Source organism: Jaculus jaculus, chromosome 5, assembly GCF_020740685.1.
Source record: "Jaculus jaculus isolate mJacJac1 chromosome 5, mJacJac1.mat.Y.cur, whole genome shotgun sequence".
In the NCBI taxonomy this organism is placed as follows: Eukaryota; Metazoa; Chordata; class Mammalia; order Rodentia; family Dipodidae; genus Jaculus; species Jaculus jaculus.
This window is the reverse complement of record NC_059106.1, coordinates 85,901,436-85,909,428: the sequence shown is the minus strand read 5'-3', so window position 1 is coordinate 85,909,428 and position 7,993 is coordinate 85,901,436.

Here is a 7,993-nt window from a genome sequence, read left to right as displayed (position 1 = left end):
AAACAAACTCCAGAAGCATGCACCACTTTGTCCATCTGGCTTTATGTACTGGGGAATCTAACCCAGCACCTTTTACAATTGAACTTTGCAGTCAAGCACCTTAACCACTGGACAATCTCTCTCAATGTCCATACTCCTTTGCCATCTTTCAAGGCCGTCTTCTTCTTGGGATGACTTTCTCTCTCCCATGCTTCCTTGCATTTTGGCAGTGCTTATGTTACTAGTATCTGTGATCCTGCCTCATTTCCTGGCCTCCTCATCTCTGCTTCCTTATCTTACTTCAACTGGGAAATGACTTCAAGATGATTGTTTTAATTTGTGGTAAAATATTTGGTTCTAATTTTCATCTGCTGTGTGACAACTTTTCTCTGGGGAGGAATCTTGGCTCTGTTTCCTTCCTCCTTTCCTTTTTGCACTGGTGTGCTTCTTACAGCGGCGTTGGCACTCCATGAGACCGGTTTGCTTCTGCGTAAAAGCCCTGAATGAGTTTAACTCTGACTTCTTGAGCCTTCCACTGACATACAATGGATGCTTTGGTTAAGAAAATGTGGAATCCCAGACTGCTAATTTTTGCATTCTTGCCTGCTGCCACAGAAATACCTTACTTCTTCTAAGAGCTTCATGGCTTATGAGTCTTAGATCGCTCTGTCTCCTCAGCTTTCTCCAGCCAGATCCAGGAAGCCATGTTCCTCAGCACATTTCACTATGGTTATTGCACTTGCTTTGAAATTAGGAGATGCGGTTTTTGCATCTCTAGATATAGCTAGTGAGGAACTCCGGTGATGAGTTAAGCCAAGGATAGCAGAACATCCTTGCCTAATTCTTGATTTTAAAGAAGGAAAATAAAAATGATTCCCTGTTGCTGATTATGTTACTATAAGTACTTGGTAGATACTTTCTAGGATTGAGGAATGTCTTTTATATTTAGTGTGTTCACTTTCTGCTATTGGAGAAAACACCAGAGACAATCAAATTAAAAACAGGAAAGACATATTGCGGCTCATATTTTCAGAATTTCTAGCACGTCTGTTGCTTTGGGGCCTGTGATACTGCAGTACATGTTGGCAAGAGAGTGGTGGAGTAGCTAGCCACTCACCTCACAGCAGCTGGGAAACAAAGGGAGGAAGGAGCTAGAGTCCTGTGGTAGTTTGAATATATATCCCTCATGGACTCAGGTGTTTTATTAAAGCTTGTAACCTGGGTGTCCAGCCTGGCTGGAGGAGGTATCACTGGGGGTGCAGATTCTGGGTTCCAGTCCTAAGGTTCGGGGGACAGATCTGATTCCTAGCCCAAAGGTGTGCAGAGCAGTCTGAGCTCTGACAGGATCCCTGCTGCTTGTTATTGGTTTGTGCTTGCTGCTTTTGTGTGTGTGTGTGTGTGTGTGTGTGTGTGTGTGTGTGTGTGTGTGCATTGGTGCTGACGTTTTGTTTGCTGCAGTTTTTCTCTCTGCTTGAACCTGTGAAAATGAGCCAGCTTTTTTTGCCATTTATGGAACTTCCCCTGGATCTGTAAGCTTGAAATAAATTCCATTCCTCCCATAAGCTGTGTCTGATTTGGATGTTCATCCCAGGAATGTGAAAACTGTCTACAATTAAAATTTGGTTCCAAAGAGTTGGGGTGTTGTTGAAATGCATCTGACTGTGATGAATTTGGGCTTTTGGAACATGTGTGCTGGAGGAGGAATATGTATGGACTTGTAACTTATGGCTACAGAAGCCTCACAGTGTGGTAAGCCAAAATTTATGGGCTATTTGGTAGAGTTTGAAAATACTAAATGAGGAGAGAATTGTATTTGAGGCTTTGATTAAAACTTTCAAAGGGGAAGGAAAGACTGCAGAGATCTTTGTTGGAACTGAGCTACTGGCATAAAGGTTAGCTGTGTTCTTGTGCCCAAGCCCAGAGAGTTTGATCAAGATTGAATTTGAAAGTAGTAGACTGGTATGTTTGAAGGAAGATATAGAACTTAAGGCAAAAGATTTAAAGCTGGGCTGGAGAAATGGCTTAGTGATTAAGGTGTTTGCCTGCGAAGCCAAAGGACCCAAGTTTGATTCCCCAGGACCCACGTAAGCCAAATGTACAAGGTTGCATGCATCTGGAGTTTATTTACAGCAGCTTAAGGCCCTGGCATGCCCATTCCCTCTCTATATATCTGCTCCCCCTCAAATAAATAAAAATAACTAAAATATTTTTTTAATTATCTATTTCACTTATTTATTTGAGACAGAGAGGGAGAGAGACAGAGAGAGAATGGGCATGCCAGGGCCTCCAGCCACTGCAAATGAACTCCAGACTCATATGCCACCTTGTGCATGTGGCTTATTTTGGGACCTGGAGAATCAAACCTGGGTCCTTAGGCTTTGCAGGCATATGCCTTAGCCACTAAGCCAGCTCTCCTGTGCAAAATATTTTTTAAGATTTAAAGTTGAAAAAAATCAAGTAAGTTTAAAATTACTGATACGGAGGCAGGTTTTAGGTTACTGAAGCTGCTATTGTTAAATAGATTACCATGATTAAGGATGGGTCAACTGCATACATAAAAACAAGGGAAAAATGCCTGAAGCGTTGCCCTCCCAGGAAAGACTGAATGAGTAATAATGCAAACTCTTTTGAAAGGAGATGACTAGAAGATATAATTTTAAAAAGTAATCTGCTTATCAAGGTCACAATTTATTTTCTCCCTGGATTAACATATGGCTGTATGGCTGCACACCTGGTATGGATTTTGGAAGCATGAAAAACACGTGGAAGTGGGTCATGAAGTGCACATCGTTCCAGGAGACACTGCTGAGATGTGGCAAGTAGAGCAGGGCTATGTCCCTGGTAGAAAGACCCATGAGGCTATTGTAAGATTGACCATGGTTTGCAATGGAGACCCAAAAAAGTTTTGGATAAACCAGCACTGTGCAAAGACTCTGGGATGGACGTCTTCCCTGGCTACTTAGCCCAGCTAGAGGGTTGGAAGTTAAAAATCCAGACACTGTCATCACTGATTATGAATGTCAGACTTGAACTGAAGATGTTTGATGTTTACCTAATGGCTATTGATTTTGCATTGATCCAGTCTCTCCTTGTGATGCCTTATAGCAATGGAAATGTTGACTTTGCACAATTATATATTGGAAGTATGTAACTTGTTTTGGTTTTACAGGACTTACAGTTAAGAGATGATTTTGAATCCAAGATGACACTTGGCAATTTGGAACAATTTTAAAGTTGGTAAAGACTATGAGAATCTTTAAAGTTGGACTGAATGCAATTTGCAGTATGAGATAATCATGAGTCTATTGGGGGCCAGGGGCAGAATGTGGTAGTCTTAGTGTTTGTCCCTGTTGCATAGACTCGGGTGTTTTATTAAAGCATATAATTTGGGTCTTTAGTCACCTGGCTGGAGGAAGTATCCCTGGGGACAGATACTGGAGTCCAGCCCTAAAGTGTGTTTAGGGGAAGATCTTATTTCCAGTCCAAAGGTATTCAGAGAAGTCTGGCCTCTGGTGAGGTCCCTTCTGCTTCATGCTGCTTATTTGTGCTTGCTGCTGTGTGTGTGTGTGTGTGTGTGTGTGTGTGTGTGTGTGTGTGTGTGTGTGTGTGTGTGTGTATGTGTGTTTGTGTGTGTGTATGTGTGTGTGTATGTGTGTTTGTGTGTGTATGTACTGGTGCTGGTGTTTTGCCTGCTGCAGTTTTTCTTCTGCTCGGATCTGTGGAAAAGAGCCAGCTTCTTCTACCAGCTATGGAACTTACCCTGGATCTGTATGTTTGAAATAAATCCCACTCATCCCATAAATTGTTTCTGGTTTGGATATTTATCCCAGCAACTTGGAGACTGAATACAACAGGTTCTAATATTCCCTTCAAGGGTATGACTTTTAATGGCCCAACTCACACCCAATGTCCCACTTCTAAAGGTCCAATCACATGCTAATAGCACCACAGATGGTGACCAACTCCTTAACCATGGTCTCTTGGAAGACACTTATCCAAACCATAGCAACTACCGTGTCTTATTGTAGGTGGATATGGAATTCTGCCAAACTTTTTTTTCTGAATTTGTTAAAAACACTATTTTTTCTTTTGGTTTGTTAATATTTAGGATGCAATGAGTAGCTTTCAATATGTTACACTAACAGTGTTAATTGAATAAATACAACTGCCCATAGTGTATTGTTACTAAACATCACTAGATTTGGCAATTCGAGGATCATTCATCAGCTTTATCTTTACAATATCTTTTTCAGACCATTCATTTCCAACCTTCTGAAGCCTGTATGTTTTAAGTATGCCTTGGGTAAATGGTATATAGCCAGGGTAGGAACCAAAAATTATTTGTTCATTTTACCCAATAGGACAAGCCTTATTTTTTCACTGGAGATTTTATACCATTTATATTTTCCAGGGTTCCTTTTTACTTGAATTTACCATCTTATTTTCTGCTTCCTACTTACTCTACTTCTCCTCTACTTCCTTTTATATTTTCTTTTTCTGACATCTTTAGAATAATCAAGGCTCATTTTCCTTTGTTTTTCTTGATTTACATTTTGTGTGTGTATGTGTGTGTGTGTGTGTGGAATGTGTGCACGTATATGCATGTTTGAATGTGTGTGAGTAAAAGTGTACATACAGGTGCTGGAGCAAATGTTTCAGGGGTGCTAAACTCTCAAATTCAGGATCTCCTCTTATTTTTCCTCCACAATGCCCCAGACCTGCTTCATGTTCCAGTATCTCATTTTATCTCTTTGAGAACACTTGTCTGTTTTAAATTCATGTACCTTCTTATCTGTTAACCATCCCCTTCCGGTACAACCATCTAGGTCTCAGGTGAGGAATGAGGGCCTGGGGCGATGGCGTACTCGTGGCTGACACTCATAATCAGTCACATGTTATAACTGTTCCTGGTACTGTTGGCCCTGCAGAGTCAACAGCATGGCTAGTATCCCACTGAAGCAAGGCGGGGAGATGCGAGGCATGCCTCGTGCATGGCTCTGCATGCTTCTGCCTGGATCCAGCTCCCTTGAGTACGTTTGCATCAACTGCAGTCAGCTGGGGGTTGGCTTCCCTTTTAAAGCAAAATGTGGACCCAAAACATTCTTGTTTGATAGTCTCTTTTCCAGCTGCTGCCTTTTTATCAAGCCAAACCTTAGCTTGGGGCACTTTAGAAAATCAGGTGTTTCTTGCATTTGTTTTGTGTCCTAATCGGGCCCCAGTCAGCTTTGTCACCCAATCCCAACTCACATCACAGCCACCATAAACCCATACCCCAAAAGCATCCTGTAACACACACAGAGGTCCAAGAGTTCTAAAGTCACCTACCCCACACAGGCTCCTACAGCCCATGCCACCCCCCCACACACAGGCACCTGGCCAGACATGCCTGGGCATACCCACAGATGCTACTGGAAGCTTGCACACAAGCACATGGCACACACTTGGGCAGACTCACACTGACCCACTGCCATAGTCAACACGTGCCGTCACACTCATTCATCTCAGCTGACAGAGCTCAGGAGCCAAGCCAAGGGTGCTGACTGCCCAAACCTGAAGCTGAACCCTGAACCCCCCTGGAGCCCTGAAGAGGGCAGAAGACTGTTCAGGTAGAACTCACTGGCCATTCCCAAAGTCTGCAGACAAATGCTTCTTGCTCTGTCTGTGAGGTCAGGAGCCTTACACTTTTAGTGGCCACTTTAAAAAAAAAGAACTTTTGCTATAGTTATTTTGGTATATTTTTAACAAAGAGGAATGTATTTCATTTTCCAAATTCTAAGCTACCATACACAGGGATTTCATAGATTCATAGAATAAAGGTCCTTCATTAGTAAATGATTTTGCTACAGGGCTGGGGAACTAGGTCAGTGGTTAAAGTGTTTGCCATGTATTCATGAGGACTTGAGTTTGATCCCCAGAACCCATGTAAAAAAAAAAAAAAAAATAGGTGTGAGCAGGGGAGATGGCTCAGTCAACAAGGTGCTTGCTGCACACACACAGGACCTGGAAATTCAGATCCCCAGAAGCCATTTTAAATGCCGAGTGTGGTGGCATGTATGTGCTATATTCCCAGTACGGGGAGATGAAGACAGGAGGATCCTGAGAGTAAGCTGTCTAGTTAAACTTGCCAAATTTAGTGAACTGTGTTCAATGACAGAGCCTGTCTCAAAAAGAGGTGGATGGAGTACTTGAGGGATGCACGTGAGGTTGTCCTGTGGCCTACACACCACACACACACACATACATACACATACACCACATATACACACACACACACTACACACACACACACATACACATATACACACACATATACACACATACACACACATACATGCACACATGCACACACACATAACTAAAAAAATATTGCTCCAAAAGAGGCTGAAATGTGGTCTCCAAATGCTGCTGTGATTTTCCATGGTCAGGGTAAGCTTGGGGCCAGCAACATCCTCATCATGACCAGGGTCCTTTATACTCCACATGGTGGGCAGCACTTAAGACTATGGCCCAGCCTAACATGGTCATGGAAAGGAAGGAGGTCTAAAGAGGGATACAGCTTCCCCAGGACACCAGGACCCATGTGAAAGCAGCTTTGTCACATGTGTAGCATGTGTATGTGGGATTCTGAGTGGTGCCAAGGCTACAAATCTGGGGAAATAAGCAGAAACATGGCTCGAGTGGCCTCATCCCCACTGGGAGTTAAAATAGTGACTACCTTAGAGGTGGCTTGAAGATCAAATGAGATGCACTTACTCTGTGGGGAATGGAATAAGAGGATACACACACACACACACACACACACACACACACACGTCACTGTAACAACTGCTAACCTCCCAGTGTTCGTGAGTCTTGGTACCGCTACCTCAAGTCCTCTACCAGAGACAGAAAACACACCATATGACATTCCCCAGCACCAAACAGAGCTGACTGTGTGACTTCATATGAGTGTCATTTTCTCACTGTATGACCTTGGTCAAGTTAGTTAACATCTAGGCTTTAGGAGAAAAGTTGAGCCCACTTCACAACCTGCTTCTGGAACCAAATAAATGAATCACAGGAAAGCTCTGCTCAAAGGCCATATAGTCAGTGACATCAGCCACTGGGACTTTTCATTTTAAGAATTCAAGTGAAGCCGGGCGTGGTGGCGCACGCCTTTAATCCCAGCACTTGGGAGGCAGAGGTAGGAGGATCGCCGAGAGTTCGAGGCCACCCTGAGACTCCATAGTGAATTCCAGGTCAGCCTGGGCTAGAGCGAGACCCTACCTCAAAAAAATTCAAAAAATCAAAAAAAAAAAAAAAAAAAAGAATTCAAGTGGCTTCCTGGCATGCCTGTGAAGTGGGGCTCTGGGCGGTGGCCACAGAACCCAGGAATAACCTCCAGGAGAACAGTCTTGGTCCTGCACTGGCCACCAGCACCTGGCCTGGTTCCTCTGTCCCTTTTTGAAGTTCCTGTGCATCTTGGAGCCTGTGGGGAGCCGTGAAGTTTAGATTGGCGGGACTCTGACAACCCAGGCTACCAGGTCTATTGCTAGCAAAGTACATGTGGTCCAGAGCCAGGCCAACTGACACTTCCAAGCATATCACATAACACTGTGGCAGCAGTGATGACAACCAGCCATTTTTGCCACTGGATGTGTAAATGGCAGCATGAGCTGTCACCTGGAATGGGTGGGGATAGCAGAGTCATAACTATTCATCAGAGTTTCTTGAGGACCGGAAAGTCCATCCTGACCAGCCCTTCAGGGACATGCTTTTTGACTCTTGTCTGATTCTGCCCCATCTTCAATAAGCACTTGCAGCTCAAACCAGGAAGGGACTTGTCCAAGGCATTTAAGGCCCAGAAGTTCAAAACTGAAGCTCAAATTCAATCTGCTGACTCCTCCTCCCCTTACCCAGGAGAGTTTCTCAGCATAAAGGTGAACACATATGGGAGCTGGTGCCCCCGCTCCTTAGCGAGACCCCTTGCCTTAAGTCTCTGTCACCTAGTGGTCTTGGCATCTGGTCCGTGACT